Raw genomic sequence first — 21,134 nt, 5'->3', positions numbered from 1 at the left:
TGCTCTACTAAATAATGAGTAAAGTTGAATAATCCATCTCTCATCCAAAGCCATTTCTATGGAATGGAAGGCTGTGTTATAGGCTGCGCAACAAATTTTCTTCTTAAAGAGTCATTGAGCCAGCCTAGTTTTACGCAGCCACTATTTGGCACAAGTGTAATTCATTTTTTCATCTGTAAGGTGTCTGACGTTATGCCAGTCAAAGGCTCTCCCCATAGGCGCCACCTAGTCACTGCAATGTTCACTTGGCTTGATGGTCATTGCTTGAAGTCCAGCTGCACCAAAGGGGTTGGCACCTACTCTTTGATCTACACAAGGAGGTAACAGGCCAGGCAATGTATTGTTAGAGGCTATGATCAAGGTGGTACACAATATACCGAACATGTCAGAATGGCTAATGCATTGGTTTTTTGGCACTAGTCAGAATGCGTAAGAGATCGTCAAATCCCATCAAGGTCCCCCCCCCAATTGCATCCTTTCATAAACAAACTGCTCAACTGGCTAAATTTTGAAAAAAGGAAAAAATGGAGCAATCCGATTGAGGATTCATGGTAGGTCGGCATAATAACTTATTACTGGGGTTAATCAAGTAGAAGGGGGATGGGAAGGGGGGGGGGCGGCTCAGAGGCAGCGATGGGGCAGCACATATCCTCAAGACTGTCAAGGAACACACAGTGAGAAAGCTGAATGGCAGGTGGATACATTCAGAATGGGAGCATTTTTTAGTAACACCACAAACAAAATTCCTAATACAGTACACGCTAACTCAAGGTAGAAGCTATGGACATAGTCCATATCAATTGAGGCAGGCTACGAAAAAAAATCTTACCTTCATAGTCTCTGATGTTATTGAATTTAGCATATGTTTTCTCCAAAAAATTTCTGCTCCGAGATACAGCTGTCCAAAGATGACACTGTGCATACCATTTTGAAGATGCGAATTTTGGAGAAAATTTTAAAATGTTGTATCTCTGGAACAGTTCTAGATATTTTGTTGGTTCTCTTTTTTTTATTTGAAAGATAGTTGTTTTATGATTACAAAGAAATCCTCCATTTGGACTTATCTGTCAGTTCTTTCACTATTTTTTTTTTCGATTTTTTCCCCACCAAAAATGTCAAACCATATAATTTTGATTTTTTTTTCTATTGATTAATACCATATGGTTCTACATTCCCTGAAAAGGAGAGCTTCCACTTTGGTTGAACAGGTTTTATAAACAACTGACATTTTTGCCATACATAAAACCTGTTTTACCTCATTATCACATAAAAGCGTCATAAAAATCAGAACCTAGCCTTACTTAAAATAATTTTAGTTTTGAAAGATGACAAGAGATTTATTTTTCAAGCATTTTAAATGGTTCCAACATGTTTGTAAAAGGTCCAAAGCCTTAAAGGTTTCAATTTATACAACTTTTGTGCACTCTGTTTTGTACTGAAATTAGCCAGCCAATGAACTAAAAATGTGTTTCACTGCTTCAGTATCTTCCTTTGATATAGAGCGATGCCTTCCTGTGGAACCAATAGGAACTGGAGCACTTACAATCATCAAAACATTGTGAACACAAAGTGAGCACTGATGGCACTGTTGCTATCCTTCAGCTGGAAACCTATATCCAGCAGCTGGTCCATGTGGTAGCATAACATTCACTACAGTTTCGTTGAACTCATAACTGGTGTCTATAATCTCTGCAATCCACCAGGCACAGTCATACACAAAATGTCACAAACATTCCCATTCTCAGGTTGTGAATCTGAATATTATCCTGCTGTTTCCAAGTTGTTGGCCGAATGAACGAAATTTCTTCTTTCTTGCTCTTTAAAGTGCGTGCAATATGCGTTCGTCCATCACAGAGTCCAAAAATGTTTCTTCTGAATTCCTTTCACAGAAGTAGTTTATTTGGACAATTCTTTTTTCTGCTCACGGAATTCTTCAATTTCCTCCTCTTTGGAAAGATTAGGTTTTGTAGTATGGTGCTTCAGCAGGCCTCCTATACCATCACAAGGCCCCTTCCAGTGACCAGCAGCACTGTATACCCAGTTAGTTGGTACAAGCGACTTAACTCAATTCCGACAGCTGGTAATGATTTTTGAAATGACTAGGAGCACCATCAAAAATAATAATGATCTTCTCTGCCCCTGTTTGCAGTTGAAGAATTTTGCGGATTGCTAGCAAAGCTTGAGCTGAGTCATGTCCTGGGTCATCACTTATAACTGCAAAACTTGGGGTCTTGTTTTGAAAATATGTCAGTCCAGTAAAAATTAAAACCTGGTCATTACTCCAATGATACCCTTGTACTTCTTGTGGGAGAATTACAGACCAGTTCTCGGTAAAATCACAGTGAAGCACTAAACATAGTTCTTCGGCCTGTACACACCCTTTCCCTTATGTAATATGTTGTTGCAATTTCTTCAGATGCTGGTGTGTTACTGCTTTCACTGATCAGTTACCAAGTTCATCAATGAAACTGTCAAAGGCAACAGTTTTCTTAAATAGTTTATTTTTCTCACATGTCGCATATGTAATTTCTGCAGAGTTATCTACTAGGTCTTCCAGGCCAAGTGTCTGTAAAGACAGTCCTCCCTTTCCAGGGCAGTTACCACATTCTTGAAACAAACAAGTCTCTTGCTTTACGTCACAGACTACTAATGACTTCACAGCCCAACCCAGGAGTCATATGTAATGTGCTCCAGTAAGTTCTTCAAAGTTACCACACAAAGTTCAAAATTCAAGCAGTACACACATAAAAAGACATCTCTAGGTGGGTGTGCAACTACCCACTTGCGTTGTAGTGTACAAAATTTTAATCTTCCAATATGTGAAGTTGTATAGTTGCTCTTATAATTGCAAAAGTTCCTTTAACACTATGAGTCATGTACCTCTTCACTTTCACAATTTTTTGACCTTCAACTGTTACTGTTATAGTTTCTTTTTTGTTGGCAATCTAGTGACAACAGTCCCCTTCATCTTCCAGATAAAATGACTGCACTATTTGAACTTGAGCTGATTCTACAGGATGACCATAATAGGGATGTGGCCTTCCAAAGATTCCTTTTACAGACCTCACATTTCTTGATTTGTCTACCATGCACGTTGATACTGATGGAATGTGGTTCAAAATTGTTTTTCTTGAAAATGTCTCTGGAATAACAGTTAAAACTTGCACCTTTTCACTGCAGGATGCACAATATTCAATATTGGTTTTTTTCTTCTGAAGATGGAATTTCTATTTTGAAGAGTGTGGTCAATGTTGCTGTAGTGTATTCATCCATAGCTTTAGTAATTTCTCTGCACTTTCTTGATGCAAAGTGCTTATCACTCAACTACACTGACCACAGTTTTGTAACAGGACTAACAACTACCTCTGTAGTTGACTGATTCAGGGTATTTAATTCTTCCTCTACTGATGCAAAATCTGCATCATCTGCGCCATGGCAGTCTTCACCTTGTTCAGATACTATCATTGTTGTTCTTCTGTCAAAACATTTTTAACACAAAAAAATCGTCACTGGAAACATCTTCACTTTGAAACAGAGTCTTCAAATGAGAACACTTATTCCCAACCTGAACAAAGTCTGTTTTTTTTTCTTTTCTTTTTTTCTCTCTCTTTTTCCTTATACATCACTCTTTGGAGGATATGCAAATAGTCAGCACACTTCACTTCGCTCTTCTGTGGTCCCAGTCAGAAGACATTTCAAATAGTCCTTTTCACAAAACACACTGCAACTGTGTTAACTGACAAATTCCTCACAAAAACACAGAACTCACTGAATGGTTTCACATTTCTTAGAAGCCTCTTCAGTAAACAAATTAGCACCGAACAACTACAATACAGAAACCTGCAATGAACAACCACGACAAAGAAACTGACAATAAACTAAAACAAAGTGTAAGAATTACCTGCAACAATGAAAGTGAAATGATAAATAGCAGCAAAGAAAGTCATAAGAAATAACTGCAGCAGAGAAAGTCATAAGAAATAACTGCAGCAAAGAAAGTCATAAGAAATAACTGCAACAAAGACAATAAATATAAACATTGTAAAAAAAATAGTAGGAAACAACTTCAGTGAAGACATACATTACCCATGAAAGTTAAAAAAACTGATTTTTGAAAATAAAACCTGTCCAACTTAAAAGTGAAAGTTCTGCTTTACAGAGAATATAGTACTACATGGTATTAGAACCCACATCACCTAGGACAGGGCTTCCATGCATAGAAGCAGAGCGGAAAGGAAGCATGGGGGGGAGGGGGGGGGAGGATGAGAACTGCGCTTGCACGGCAGCAGAGAACAGGTACACAGAGTCCACATTGCCTGATTGTTTGGCTGTGGACAACAGTCAGGCTCGTTTGCCTACGGTACATTGTATTATACGTGCAAATCTATGAGGGGAATAATACATATTAAAACCAATTTCGATCAATCGCCATGAGAGGAATATTAATTCATGTCTTGACGACTGTGTGTCCACTGCTCCACAGATTTACTCTGCATGACGTCGGGAGGCGAGAACAGCTGACACAGCTTTGTGAAGATGTGAAGTACAATTTTTTTCAAAACGACATTGAAACTGCTTGCAATAATTACCATTTATTGCGATTTGAACTGCACTAAAAGTAAAAGTTTAATGCACAGTAAAATTAACTTCAAGCACAAGTCAAAATCACTATATTTGCTTGACAACTGCTTCTGCTCAATAGAAGTTTTAAAAATGAGTAAGGTGTGTGTGTGTGTGTGTGTGTGTGTGTGTGTGTGTGACAACAGATAAGTGCAATCACTGTGTGTAAATAAGAATTAGTGGTAGAAAAGACTATAGTAAAAATGGTCAGTAAGTTGTCATATTTTTTGCTGTTAACGGGCAGTATGAGTGTACACTAACGCATTTGACATTACAATGACAGACCATATTTATAATCCATTGAACAAGCAAACAACTAACCATCTTCTGAGAATATCTCTAGGGAGTGCTCACCGATAACATCGGAAACCGATATGTCGACCAGTAACACTTACTGCCACTTTCGGCCCTTATTCAGTTCATGCCGTGAAAATGACAGAGGTTTACATGGGGAAACATCAGACTTCTGACGAATTTATCAGGCTGCATTCTCATGTGTTATTGGGGTATACAATATAGTGGATGGAGCTCAACTTTCCTTGGGCAATATGTTGAACATTATAGTCCGTATAATTAAAAAGATATGAAGTACTAATCAAAAAGGATAGGAAGTTCTCATTATTATGTGTGCAACTGATAAGTTGACAAACACATTTTTTAAACCATCTTTAAAACTAAGAAATATTATTACATTGTTCCAAAGTCTACATTGTAATACCATCATCACTTCTATTTCAGTCTGTTTCTGAACAATTTGATAGTAAATTTACGATGATAGGTTCAACGCTTATATCCATCATCACTTCCCAATCAAGTTCTGCTTCCTGAAGCTTTTCAACATGCCGCAGAGACCGTGCCCACGCTACAATTAGAATTTTGTCTATTGCCTCATGCACAAGCGATTCAGTGTATGTTATCTTGAATTTTTTTCTTTCTCCCACATAGCCTTAAAACCCTTTGACCAAATTAATTCCATGGGGCTACACTGGCAGTGAACTTGGGTAAACGCAAAACTGTGTGACCCCGTTTACCAGCAAGGAAGTCAAGTTTGGGAAAAATATCCACTTTTCAGGTGTTTGTACTTGGTATTTTCTCTGTAACAGTTAAATTATAACTGGCAATGACCTACTTCGAAGCAAAGTATGATTAGAATTGTGAATCATGTCACGAAACTGACAGCACCCATTTCTGAATGGTAACCCCTATTGTTTTTCTTACACGTAAATACAATATTCTCAGAAACAAAACCAGAAGAAGAGTCAGCATACAGAATAATTAAGTGAGAACCTATTCCTATGAGAACTTTAAAACCGCCAGTACGATCACTCGTTTTCCAGCAGATCTTCCTGGAATGATTCTAACTGACCCATATTTCATCAAAGTAATACACTGTTGAACTACCTCCTCCTCTTGTATTGTGAATGTTTATATGGGATATAGTTCGTGCTGCACCTATGCCACTTCTTAGAACTAAAAACTCTCTGCTTAACATATCTGGAACCAATGTCTTTTAAAATTCTGTATATTGATGAAGCGGTTGCAACTGAACAGCCAGCATAATTGTAACACATTTTTGTGATGTCAGACATCCATCACTCACATGGAGCACTTTAAAACACTGTTGTTAAAACTATCCTTTCATGTTACAGGTTCCTTGTGATTTCGATGTTTTCCAGGCGACACTAAACCAACTTTTTCTACGGTTCCTACAGCTCTGACACCTTCGTTTGCGGTTCTCTTGCCGACACCACATGGTTCTGGAGTCCATTCTTGTGTTTTCAAATGTCAACAGTAGGAGACTTGCTTTTAAATTCATGTTTCAAAAAGTTGCAAATGCAGTAAATAATCCCCTTGCCTGCTTGTGAAGCACTTCACATTTACTGCCGTCACCTGGCTTTTTTTTTTTTTTTTTTTTTAATCACACTTAAACATTTACTCATACATATTCACAGATATATTGCTGCAAGAAAGAAAAAAAGGAAACAAAAAAAATTGACAGCTGATTGAATAATTTGGGTGTCGCGACGCGAACTTTAAACAACAGAAAAAAATCTAACTTTTCTGGTTAAATGAAACAACAAGTTTACTGTTACCAGTCACCGTTTTATTTATTTCCACGATGCATTTCAAAGGTTTAAACCTCCATCATCGGGTAGATTTACATTAGTTAGTATGACATTTGTGTGTGTTGTGTTAACGATTTTTTGGAGGAACTTGTGGCACTGCCTCCAGTGGTCACAGGTTCCTTTTGCTGTCGTAACACATCGCATGTATACTGTCACAACAGCAAAAGGAACCTGTGACCACTGGAGGTAGTGCCACAAGTTCCTCCAAAAAATCGTAACACAACACACACACAAATGTCATACTAACTAATGTAAATCCACCCGCTGATGGAGGTTTAAACCTTTGAAATGCGTCGTGTAAATAAATAAAACGGTGACTGGTAACAGTAAACTTGATGTTTCATTTAATGTCAATAACAGTCACGGTAAAGCCTAACCTAAAATGTTCGCATTTAAAGTTAACTTTTCTGGACTGGCATTTTTGAAAAACAAAATTTTTTTTCTGTAAATTACAAAAAAAATTCAAAAGGCGACAGTAAAAGAACTTTCACAGATATGTCCAAACAGAGGATACCATTGTAATCATAAAGCAATTATCTTTTACATAAAAACCCTAACAAAATACCTACAACCGTTACAGAGATACAGCATTTTTAAAAAAATTCCGAAATTCGCATTTTCAAAATGGTGTTCACAAATGTCATCTCTGGAGGCCTGTATCGCGGGGCAGGAATTTTTTTGGAGGAAAAAAAATTGTTTCTTACTTACTCCTGAATTTTATAACATATGCTAAATTCAATAACATCCGAGACTATGAGGGTAACCCCCCTGCCTGAAGTGATATAGATTATGCCTATGTATAAAAAATATAGTTTGAAGTTACATCTGCATCACTGAAAGCAAGTGTCATTACTGAAGGAAAAGAAAACATTTTGATTTTCATTAAATCTCACTGCATTGAATACAAGCACATCCATCTTAATTAATTAATACTAACAGCCATCCTGATCTATGTAAGCATATAGGACATAACATCAGTTCTCCTGCCCCCTCCCAAAGGAGACAGCACACTAACACTGTGTACTACCACCTCAAATAGTGAGGAAGAGAACTTTCTTCAATGGGGCTAAGATAGCATGATCGTTGCCTACGTAGTTGCGTGGCTGATTGCTAAGCAAAGGGACAGAGTTCAATGCTGGTCAGATCAGATATTTTCTCCATTCGGGAACTAGGTACTGTGTTGTCCCTAAGTTCGTATCATCATAAATGACATTCCACAGTTGACATGGCTGTGCCGAGAGCATCCACAGCATGAAGATATAGAAGAAAGGGCAACATTTGGTCGTCGTCATGTTCAAATAAACATTCCAGTTCATGGTCAGTATCACCTGAATAAGTGAGACCAAACCATGATACGAAAACACCTTCAAACCATCACAGAACCACCTACGGACTCAACTACACCATCCACACACTTTGGATTAAACACAATTACGCTGCTGATTTGAACTGAAGCAAAATTGTGTATCTCTGACCACAGTACATGCCTCCAACCAGCTACCATCAAATTTGTGTGTGGTTTGCCATATTTAAAATTGGCAGCTTTGAGTGCTGTTGCAATACCCTTTTGTGAGGAACCTGGCTCCAAAGGTCCACTGCATGTAGTTCTCTTCACAATGTTCACTCAGAAACAAGCTGAGATAGATTTGCATTCACTGCCAATAGTAACGTGTGTCAGGTTAGAAACTGATTATCATTGACAAAAGCGTGACAACCATCTCTGGTCCCTATCAGATCAGATCTTTCTACTACCACTGTTCTTACACTGTGTTAATGGCGGTGAGTGGTATAAAATTCCTTGCTGACACGTTATGACAGTCTGCACTGATTTACCGACAAATCAGGCAATTTCATTCATACTGTCGTTATGGACACATTAAAGCATGGCATTCTGTCAGGTGTCCACATTGACCCATCTTACCACACTTATTCCATACAACTGAATGGCAGATAGACACCACTTCACTGCCATGAATTACATCAGCAGTGGAGGGTCACTGACTGGTACCAGCTCTACGCCATCTACACAATTCCAAAGTGACCAGCATGCTCTTTTAAGGGCGTGACTGATGTGTGAGTTTTTTTTAGGTTCTATGTCTTCACAGACCGATTTAGTCTTGTATCATAATGCCCTGAAAATAATCACCATATAACGGTTGCAAGAGAAGTATAAAAGATCTCAAGTTTGTGGACACACTCCTTTAACAAGAGCCAGATAACAGACAAATGGGGAGAAAGATACAAACATAGAATCAATAAAGCGCAAACAAGTTACAGCCACAGCAATGTAAGCCTGGAGCAGATAACAGCTGCTATGAACTGAAATCCCCCCCCAAAAAAAGGGTGCCAAGCACCAGAACCTTTGTTGATGATGATATAAGGGGGTAAAACAAACTTTTAAGGCGCAATCAATGAATGGAAATAGCATGACAGAACAGAAATTTTTCCCTGAAGAGACTGACACTCCCCAAACAAATGAAATGCTGAGCAGCAGAATACATTTAGAGGAGGACAATACAATGAGGTACTTTTTTTTTAGGGTTATATATTTGTTTTTGCCATTTTCTGTTTTTATACAAAACAATCTTTTTATACAAAACAGCCTTATCACTTTCAAAGTACTCTCCATTTAAACATAACACATTTGCTCACTCAGTAATTCAACCAATGGTAATATTTTTTATAGTCACTTGCAGTCATGGCTAACAGTTCTCCCTCTCACTTATTGATCGCCTCTACATAATCAAATCGGTGTTCCATCACATCCCTCTTCATGTGCATAATTGATCGCCTCTACATAATCAAATCGGTGTTCCATCACATCCCTCTTCATGTGCATAAACAAGAAGAAATCATATCTAGCTAGGACGGTTGAGTAAAGGGTATGGGGCAAGAAATTCAAGTTGGTTTTGGCCAAAACTGGCAGACTCTTGCACTGAGATGGATTTGTGATCAGGAGCTCTGTTATGGGGAAAAACCAGTCACTCACTTGACACAGACTGGGACTTTTTTTTTTATGCACACCATTACGCATTCTTTCCGGAACTTCCACATAGAAAACTTCATAAATGGTCTGACATGGTGGGAAGAACACTGAAAGCACTGTAGTTGTCTTGACATTTGCCTTAATTTGATGATCTTTTAGGAGTGACAACACTATCTTGATAGTCATTTGGTTTTGTAGGTTGTAAGCACAGCCTCTTGACTAATCATGAGTAGTGATAATTTAAAATATTCCAAGTCAGTTTGGAGCAGTTCTTTCAAATCATACCCCACCCCCTACCCCCACCCCCAATTCTTTTTGCTGGTCAGCCAGACCCCTATGTACTAATTCCTAAATCCATTAAAATTCACTGAACTGACAATCTAGTTGTCACATATCTCCTAATAAAGATTTGTCATCAATCAACGAGTTGCCATTTTTGGAACAAGAAAATCAATTGCACATTTGGGTTATCCCAAACTGTCATCTTTTGAATCTGTTTTCAATGTTCCGACAGTTTCTGAGCAGGAACCAAAATTTCGCATCTGCCTAGTTTTTACTTGCTGCATTCTTTACTTGCGCACAAGAGGAGACAGTAAAAAAAAACTGGCAAAAAAAAAATCAGTATGAGAAAATACAGTACTCCTGGTATTGCCCAGGAAGGATTAATCACAAGGAGTCGCGCAACTAATTCCTAGTGAGAAAAATGCATATTACACAGGGTCCACTCACTGCAGTACTATCTATGGACTTTTGGGCACCTTCTTTTATTTATTTATTTACATATCAAGTTCTATAGGACCAAACTGAGTAGCAAACCTCCAAGGTCATGGTACATATCAGTTCATTAAATTACAACATACAAGTAATAACAGATAAAAATAAAATGTTTTTGGACACGAAAAAAGTCAATCCAGAAGTTGAAGTAAAGGCAATCAACAATACAACAAGAACCAGTTTAATTTTTCAAGAACCTCCTCGACATAATAAAAGGAGTGACCCATCACGACACTGTTCAGTTTCGATTTGAAAGCACATGGATTACTGCTGAGATTTTTTAATTCAATTGGTAGCTTATTGAAAATGGATGTAGCAATATATTGCACACCTTTCCGCACAAGAGTTAAGGAAGTCCGTTCCAAATGCAGGTTTGACTGTTGCCAAGTACACTCCTGGAAATGGAAAAAAGAACACATTGACACCGGTGTGTCAGACCCACCATACTTGCTCCGCACACTGCGAGAGGGCTGTACAAGCAATGATCACACGCACGGCACAGCGGACACACCAGGAACCGCAGTGTTGGCCGTCGAATGGCGCTAGCTGCGCAGCATTTGTGCACCGCCGCCGTCAGTGTCAGCCAGTTTGCCGTGGCATACGGAGCTCCATCGCAGTCTTTAACACTGGTAGCATGCCGCGACAGCGTGGACGTGAACCGTATGTGCAGTTGACGGACTTTGAGCGAGGGCGTATAGTGGGCATGCGGGAGGCCGGGTGGACGTACAGCCGCATTGCTCAACACGTGGGGCGTGAGGTCTCCACAGTACATCGATGTTGTTGCCAGTGGTCGGCGGAAGGTGCACGTGCCCGGCGACCTGGGACCGGACCGCAGCGACGCACGGATGCACGCCAAGACCGTAGGATCCTACGCAGTGCCGTAGGGGACCGCACCGCCACTTCCCAGCAAATTAGGGACACTGTTGCTCCTGGGGTATCGGCGAGGACCATTCGCAAACGTCTCCATGAAGCTGGGCTACGGTCCCGCACACCGTTAGGCTGTCTTCCGCACACGCCCCAACATCGTGCAGCCCGCCTCCAGTGGTGTCGCGACAGGCGTGAATGGAGGGACGAATGGAGACGTGTCGTCTTCAGCGATGAGAGTCGCTTCTGCCTTGGTGCCAATTATGGTCGTATGCGTGTTTGGCGCCGTGCAGGCGAGCGCCACAATCAGGACTGCATACGACCGAGGCACACAGGGCCAACACCCGGCATCACAGTGTGTGGAGCAATCTCCTACACTGGCCGTACACCACTGGTGATCGTCGAGGGGACACTGAATAGTGCACGGTACATCCAAACCGTCATCGAACCCATCGTTCTACCATTCCTAGACCGGCAAGGGAACTTGCTGTTCCAACAGGACAATGCACGTCCGCATGTATCCCGTGCCACCCAACGTGCTCTAGAAGGTGTAAGTCAACTACCCTGGCCAGCAAGAGCTCCGGATCTGTCCCCCATTGAGCATGTTTGGGACTGGATGAAGCGTCGTCTCACGCGGTCTGCACGTCCAGCACGAACGCTGGTCCAACTGAGGCGCCAGGTGGAAATGGCATGGCAGGCCATTCCACAGGACTACATCCAGCATCTCTACGATCGCCTCCATGGGAGAAGAGCAGCCTGCATTGCTGCGAAAGGTGGACATACACTGTACTAGTGCCGACATTGTGCATGCTCTGTTGCCTGTGTCTATGTGCCTGTGGTTCTGTCAATGTGATCATGTGATGTATCTGACCCCAGGAATGTGTCAATAAAGTTTTCCCTTCCTGGTACAATGAATTCACGGTGTTCTTATTTCAATTTCCAGGAGTGTATTAACTGAGTGAAAGCTGCTTATTCTTAGGGATAAGCTAATATTTTTAACAAGAAATGACAGGAAGGAAAATATATATTGAGAGGCCAATGTCAAAAACCCCAGACTCACTAACAGAGGTCGACAAGAGGTTCATGAACTTACATCACTTATTGCCCAAACCACCCGCTTCTGAGCCAAAAATATACTTTTACAATGGGAAAAGTTACCCCAAAATATACCACCATACGACATAAGCGAATGAAAATAAGCAAAGTAGACTAATTTTCACGTGGAACAATCACCCACTTCAGACACCAATCGAATAGTGCAAATTGCAGCATTAAGTCTTTGAACAAGATCCTGAAGGTGGGCTTTGCATGACAGTTTACTATCTATCTGGACACCTAAAAATTTGAACTGCTCAGTTTCACTAATCATATGCCCATTCTGTGAAATAAAAACGTCAAGTTTTGTTGAATTGTGTGTAACAGGGTGTATATGCGGACCAAAAAAATCCCCAGATGTCTCCAGGTTAAAAATATATTTTCTCCCTTTCCCTTGAAGCATTAAAAATTATCAATCCTTTGAATGGTTATGGTTTTATACACCGGCAAAATATTTCCTGGCCCTTTAGAAAACCAAACACATTTTGGAAGGATCTTTGACATGCAGCAACATGTACACTGCATATTTTCATATTAAGAAAGTATAAATTTGAATTCCACCAAACACCTCATGTTACTTTCCGAAGTTAATGACTTAAATTAATATACATAGTCTTGTTACAAGAAAAGTAAAGCTTTCACATATAACACTGATCTTTTTTGGGTGTGTTTCACTTTAAGATTCATCACACAAATGTGCCAGTAAAATTTATAATAACGATATAAATGTCTGATCTTCTGGGCTTGAAATTTTTCCAAGCGGTCATCCTCAAAGAGTTGGTTTTTAAATGAGAGTCAAACGCTCTGTGATTTAAGGAATTCATCGTACATTCTCGCACGTTGTTCAGCTTTCATAAAAGGTAATTTACTTTGAAAGTAACGCTCTTCCAACAAACATTTGCAATATTTTCCCATGACCTGTTAGAAACAGGTTTGTTTCAGCAGTTGCCAGAGAGTGCCTGACAACAGGCGTCACCGCACTTGTGCAGCTACGATGAGGCAGGAAGCCTGTATGTTCGTATGCGTAAAACATTAAAAGAACTTACAATATGTCACAAAAGAAACAAGACATCTGAGGATACTCCAAGAGCATCAGAATTTTGTGGACCATACTAAAATGTGTAAATCGGCTTACAGTGCACATTCATATGTCCAGGTTTGGATGTAAATTTTCTTGGAGTACCAGTACTGTATTATCTCATGTTTGGTTCTATATTATGGTTTAATGCCATATGTACTATAAGATGAAAAGATGCACTTTTGAAATGCAGCAAACAGCTGAAACTAGCTAATAGGGTGGAATTAAACACTTTGTTTCAAATAAATTGACTGCCTCAGCAGAAAAGATTAATAAAAGCCAAATTTCTTTAGTAAACTGGCAAAAATAACTTCACTGCCCTGCAAGGCGATTAATGCTGACTGTCAGAAAAGTGGAAATAAAATAAAACCTGAAACCAATTACATCTTTTAGCCTTCCGTAATTATGTGAATGTATTTTAATTCACTTGATAGCTCCTGGCCACAGAAATCTGTTTTATTTTCCATTTGACAGGACAGCAATAAACAAAGAGGAAATGGCAAAATCACTAAACGTAAACATGGGTCACATAGAGATTAATGCAACTCAGACTGCTCTGCGCATCAGCACTGGACCAATGATATTTCAAACAACGACAATACTAGATAATGGTGCCGCCCCCCCCCCCCCCCCCCCCTCCCCCCTTCTTCCCTCGAGCGTTTTGAGGTAGGATGAAGAAGACTTTTCAAAAATATGTTCATTTTTTAGCAAACCTCTTTCTGAAGAGTCTGATGTATAAAACGTGTCTGAGGAAATGTAAGACATGTTGTTTGGTCTTAACTGTGCCAAAGTGCAGTGCCACGACTCTTTACACAGAATTCTTCTACTGCATGTCATTGTATTTAGCTCTGTGGAATTGAAACATATAATATTTTGTAATGGATGCCATCAAACTATATTCAGGACAGTGGAAATTAAAATGCCCTGTGGTGCCTCTCCTGCTTCCAGTCTACCAGTTTCACATCCAGACCCTCTTTTTCTCTTTTTTTTTTTTTAAATAAATAAATTAATATTGAATGGGATTATTTGTAACCCGGAGAACAAGAACTCTTCAGAAAATTCACACTATTTATTGTCTATTAGCTAATAACTTTCTTTTTCGTGTAACATAAAATTTAATACTGGATACTTGAAACCAGTGCAGGTAAGTGACAAGCAAGACAGTGCACATTTCTTCAATCCTAGCACTTTTTTCTTCTCTAACCTTACTACAGCTTTACACGGCATGTTTTCCTTTCTGTGAAAGAATCTATTACCTCATCAAACTTCATTGAATGTTTTGCTACATGAAAAAACAAAATGTTGTTGTCTAATACTCAAAAATCTGTTAACACAGACAGTACCCAATACTGGTGTGCTTCCTTGATCTGATTACGTGTATTTTGTCACTGTCTCCTAGATAAAATGAAATAGGCCTGTCTAATATTGCAGCAATTTTAACACACACCAAACAAACACAACTCTTTTGGCACAATTTTTTTTTCCCTTTTCCATGACAGAATATAATTCATGAAGTACCGTTATCAAATGCCTATTAGGCGTACTACAAGCAAAAAACTTTATGTTCGAAGATAGTTTCACATTTCATTCATACGCTCCCGCTTCTCAAGCATGAGATTGAAAAGTAGTAGTACAAAATTTTTATATAAATTTGAAATAGTCATATTATTCCATAATTTGTTTGATGTCCCCGTTTCTTCTCCTTCCTTGTTCTAACAAACAATCTTGTCATCACTAATTCTGTAACTATTCCTTCACAGTGTCAAAACTTATTCTCCAGTTAACTTCACTAACCCTGCCACAATCAACGGCTTAGTTATCCCATGTTTATTCTTCAGTTAGGCGTTATTACGTGTTCGTACAATGTGTTTTCTGCACCACTCCCAGCACACAACTTAGGCGGCTGCTACCGGGGTCTGTACAACTGGCCCTTACTAGTGTAGCAGTCTGACCAAAAATTTTCTTTCAGAATTTCATTTTCTTGAATACACAGAGAAGATAATACGTAATCTTTCTTACCTGTTATTCCTGTTAGTCATTTATTTCCACTCTACTAGTCTGAATCTATGGATTTTGCTGGTAATTATAACAACGCTGATCATTCGGAAACCCAGTCAACCACATAAACAAACAGCGACTGGCATTCACCCGTTGGCTTTATTCCACTCAGCTCATATAGCCCTGTTCCCTTGAGTCTGCCGGAAAGTTATTTCTAGATGAATAGTGATGTACACTATGCACACATTCCAAAATCTACTTATGAAACTTATGATTCATTCGGAAATAAGCTTAGAATATGTTCAAAAATGTTTAGAAATGAACAGGAATGCGTTTCAAAATCATGTGAATATTCGATAGATCAATGTGCGCTGGATACTAAGCGCTTATTGAAACAAGGCTTTTTTCCTCAAAAATATGAATTTGGTACCCCCCCCCCCCCCCCCAGTGAACCTGGCAGATTTTTCCAGGTAGCTGCTTGCTGCTACTGCTTTTACAGCTAACAACCAGACTTCTGTAGCCAGAAGCGGGAGAAGGTACTAAACATGCGCAGCTCAACTGCGCATGCGCATGAGCTCGCTCATAACTGCTCAAACGAATCTAATGTAAATAGTTGTGACGTCACACTCATCGGAGGCAATTTGTTGTTATGAAGCATGGCACAGTCTTCCTAAAGCCTTTGACACATTTTGCTGTTGGTAGACGCTTTTGTGAGCACTGTGTTTTGTTGTTGTATAAGGCGCATTTCCTTTGCAACTTAAGTTTTATTTTCATTTTCTTTTCCCCCCCTCTCATTCATGTTTTATTGCTGCAATATTATTCTGCAGTAGCGAGATACAGTAAAATCCTTTGTTGTTGTTTCTTACAAAAATTTAACTGAAAACTAAAGTAAAAAAAAAAATTCTCAGGATTCTAAAAAATACCTGGGTTTTTCCCAGTTTTCTCCCGGATTTTTCCCGGATCTCCCAGTTGTCCCGGGTCATATACACCCCGTGTTAGAAACAGTAAAAACTGACCCTGCGATTTAGCATTAGTTTATTTTCTACAAGTCATGAACTTACATCACAAACTGCACTATTTGAAACCGAGCCAATGTTGCACACATCCTTTACTGCCAAGCTAGTGACGTCACAAACAGAAAAATTTTTGAGTTACCCTTAATACTAGAGGGCATATCATTTATATAAATAAGGAACAGGAGTGGGCCCAACTCTGATCCCTGGGGCACCCCCCATTAGACCGTACCTCACTCAGATCCCACATTACAGCCATTCTCAAGACTGTGAATGATAACCTTTTGCTGTCTGTAGCTAAAGTAAGAGATGAACCAATTATGAGCGACCCAGTATTCCCTAATGGTCCAATGACTGGAGCAATATTTTATGATCAACACAATAAAACTCCTTAGTTAAATCAAAAAATGTGCCTAGCATTCGAAACCTTTTGTTTAACCCATCCAATACTTCATAGAGAAAAGAGAATATAGCACTTTCAGTTGTTAAACAACTTCTAAAGCTGAACTGTACATTTGATAGCAAATCGTGTGATATAAAATGATCAATTGTTCTTACATACACAGCATTTTTAATAACTGATGGCATAGAAATAGGTCTAAAATTATCTACATTATCCCTTTCTCCCTTCTTATAAAGTGGCATTACTACTGAGTACTTTAATTTTTCAGAAAACTGACCACCCCTGAAGGAAAAGTTCCAAATATGGCTAAATACAGGGTTAACAGGTACAGCACAGTACTTTAATACTCTGCTAGACACTCCATCATAACCATGAGAGTCCTTATTTCACAGAGGAGTATTTCACACACCAATCTTGGAAAGGTCTTTGCCACGAAAGTTGTACGATTCTCTGTAGAAACTAAATTTTTATTTAATTCACCAGCAATGCTCAGAAAATGATTGTTAAATACTGTACATATATCTGAGTTATCAGTAACAGAAATATTTTTACTGCAAACTGATTTTATATGGTCGACCTTGTGCTGCTGACCAGACACTTCCTTCACAACTGACCATATGCTTTAAATCTTATCCTGTGAATTAGCTGTTCTACTTCCATACCACACACTCTTTGCCTTACTAATAACATTTTTAAGCACATACTGTTTGTAATGGGCTTCTGTAGACTGATTGTGACTACTTCTAACATTTTGATATAATTCCCACTTTCTTCTACATGATATCCTTATGCCGTAAGACAGCCATCCGTTTAGAATGTTCTACTGGAAAGCAACTCTCAAAGAGCATGAGAAATGTGTTAAGGAAAGCATTATAGTTATCACCCATGTTATCGATACTATAAACATCCTGCCACTCTTGTTGCTTGACAAGGTTTAAAAAACTCTCTACTGTCATTGGATTAACATTCCTACACAGTTTGTAATCATATGTTACATTTGTTTGAGTACAAAAGCCTTTTAGCGTTAAAATTTGTGCATCATGGTCTGAAAGGCCATTCACCCTCTTACTAACAGAATGCCCATCTAGTAATGAAGAATGAATAAAAATATTGTCTATGGCTGTGTTACTGTTCCCCGGCACCCTAGTTGGAAAAAACACATTCTGCATCAGATCTCGTGGTGGTGGTGGTGGTGGTGGTGGTGGTGGTTAGTGTTTAACGTCCCGTCGACAACGAGGTCATGAGATACGGAGCACAAGCTCGGGTTAGGGAAGGATTGGGAAGGAAATCGGCCGTGCCCTTTCAAAGGAACCATCCTGGCATTTGCCTGAAACGATTTAGGGAAATCACGGAAAACCTAAATCAGGATGGCTGGAGACGGGATTGAACCGTCATCCTCCCGAATGCGAGTCCAGTGTGCTAACCACTGCGCCACCTCGCTCGGTTCAGATCTTGTGAATTTAGGAGATCTACCAACATCCTTTTTCTTGCACCATCATATACAAAATTTATATTGAAGCCACCATATGTCATTAATTTCTAGTACTTCCTACAAAGTGAATCAAGAACCATCTCTGGCTCAAGCAGAAATGCTTTAAGTCAGAGTCAGGGGACCTATAAACAACAACAATTAGAAGTTTAGTTTCACTAAATTCAACTGTCCCTGCATAACATTCAAATATCTGTTCAGTGCAGTGCCATGATACATTTATGGACTCAAATGGAATACTGTGTTTTATGTACATGGCCACTCCCCCACCCCGCAAGGAACTCCTTGAAAAAACAGCTAGCTAATGTGTATCCTGGTAATGGAAGCCTCTGAATTGTCAAATTATTTAAGTGGTCCTCATATATATCTATAACTTCTGAGTCTACATCTATAAGCAGTTCACTAACTTTATCTCTAATACCGTTTATATTTTGAAGAAATATGCTAATTCCTTCTCTACTTGGAAACATGACGTTCTCTGAAGGTAAGCCCTTAGTTATAGGGACTTCCACTGAGCAGTTACACCTATCAACTGAGTTCAAAGAAGAAAAGGTGCAGCTCTAACACCAACTACTACAGGAATTTTTCCATGAGTGATCCCACCACCAACCACTACACTGTCACCTATAAGCTTTTCCAGCCTCCTCTTCCCATACCTATTAAGGTGCAGGCCATGCCTAGTGAAACCCGATCTACTGATAGGCCCAACTGGCAACACTGAAATGTGACCAATGCCCTATGCCATCAGCACCCTCCCCAGTGGCATGTTAACATGCCTAACAGCCGTATTACGATAAGGCCGATCATGACGTTTAAACAGTCGCACAAAATGCACATTAGTGCCACGAGTTTGAGTAGCTATCTTTACCAGGTCACCACCTACATCACATTCCCTATCCCTATCAAGACTGTTCCCTGCTCCACCCACTATCATTACCTGATCCTCCTTCATAACATTTCTACAGAACTCCCCTATGCTGTCAGTCACCTTTGTCAACCTTGCACTAGGCTTCACAATGCTGGTGACCTGGCACTCACTCCTCAACACTTCCTGCAACTGCCAGCCCACATCTCTACCGCGCGTACTGTCTAGCAGCAAAACCTCCTCCTTTCTGTTAGACTTTTGCAACTGACTAGGCCTCCTAACTGCTGAGGACTGCTGCATGTTTCCTACATCTACAGCTACAAGAGGCTTCTCTCCACTCAGCTCTGACAGTTTGTCAAATCTATTGCATGTACACGAAGTACAACTGTCTGAATACCTCCTCCTGCTAGCTGCCTTCTTGCCAACTGCCAGTTCCCATTCTCCACCACCCTTCACCCTCCTTAACCTATCTAGCTCCTCCCTTTGCTCATTGTAACTGCACCTGAAGGGCACACATCTAGCTCTCCTACTTCTCCATCAACTTATTTCTCCTACAGATTCTGCATTCCCAGGAGAGACTCTCGTTAGAATGCCCACTGGCTTCCCCAATGCATTCCCCCCAACGAAAATACTTTGAACAAATCCCACACCATAACGCACTACTCATAAACCTACGACAGAGCCCACACTTCTCACTCATGGTAAAATTTTACAGTTACTGAAAAAACTATACGTCTACGTTACCTGTTCAGTTACACCAATGTTCTCAAAATTCTCTGTCTACTACGTAAGCAACTACTTGCATTAATACTACTACACCACAGCTAATACCGATACCAACAAAACTTCACAAAATTGCAAGCTAAAACAAAAAATTCAAGTGGTCACTGGAACACCCAATGAAGGTAAAACACTGAATGAAAGTTTTACTGAAATATTTCACTGGAAACAATAAGAAACGTCAGCTGAAAACTACAGCACGAAGTTTACTAAATGACTTCAATGCACAGAAAACTCTAAAAAACACAGCGAGCGAATGTTTCCATAAATTTTTTAAATCATTATTTCACCAGAAACACCATTGAAAACTATTAAATTTAATAACTGTATAACAGTGCACATATAACTTTGTCAGTACTTAGCTTTATAGCCGCAACAGCTGCAACTGCAAGCCGCAAAATGTTAACATACTACTGAGGCGTGAGGCATTCTTGGACATTGTCCTTTTTCTCCACACTATTGCTATTTCTTGCAATTTTAAATTTTTCAGCTACTTTTCACTTTTTGAAGTTTCATTTTATAACTGTTACTCACCTAAATTTCAAATTTATATTTAGACTGTACTGTTCCCAGAATTAGCAATAACATTTGTCAACTGAAAGACTATTTTTCAACATTTTAGCACTCTCCTTTCAGTGCAGATCTAGCTTCTCATTACCATTAGTTTGGTTGTGTCAAACATCAACGTGAGGCAACAGCATGGCAGCTACCATATTGCAGAACTCACATTATTATGTAGCTTCAGTAAAACTGTGGACAAGTGCTTCAAACTAAATTTATCTACAGACTAAAACAGGTATTTACTTCCCACAATCTTTCCTATGCAAACATAATATTTGATCCATTAATCCATTAATGTCTTCATTGCAGAGTGTTGATAAAGCAATTACACTATTATGAATATTAAATATCAAATATTAATAAAAGTTTGCACTACAGAATAGTACTAAGTTGTGCTTTCCTCACGATAGTGATGACTGAAAATTTATTCGAACTAATACCCTGGGAATTCTGGTAAGTAACTGAGTGGGCTGTAACCTTTA

General features: G+C 39.4%; 1 protein-coding gene across 1 annotated transcript in view; it reads right to left on the bottom strand.

The window, feature by feature from the left end:
• LOC124777645 overlaps positions 1–21,134 on the bottom strand; it is an 80,072-nt gene that overhangs the window by 15,592 nt on the left and 43,346 nt on the right. The gene's annotated exons all lie outside the window — the stretch shown is intronic.

The sequence above is a fragment of the Schistocerca piceifrons genome, chromosome 2, assembly GCF_021461385.2.
Source record: "Schistocerca piceifrons isolate TAMUIC-IGC-003096 chromosome 2, iqSchPice1.1, whole genome shotgun sequence".
Lineage (NCBI taxonomy): Eukaryota > Metazoa > Arthropoda > Insecta > Orthoptera > Acrididae > Schistocerca > Schistocerca piceifrons.
The sequence above is the reverse complement of the archived record's forward strand: the minus strand, read 5'-3'. Positions and strand labels throughout refer to the sequence as shown.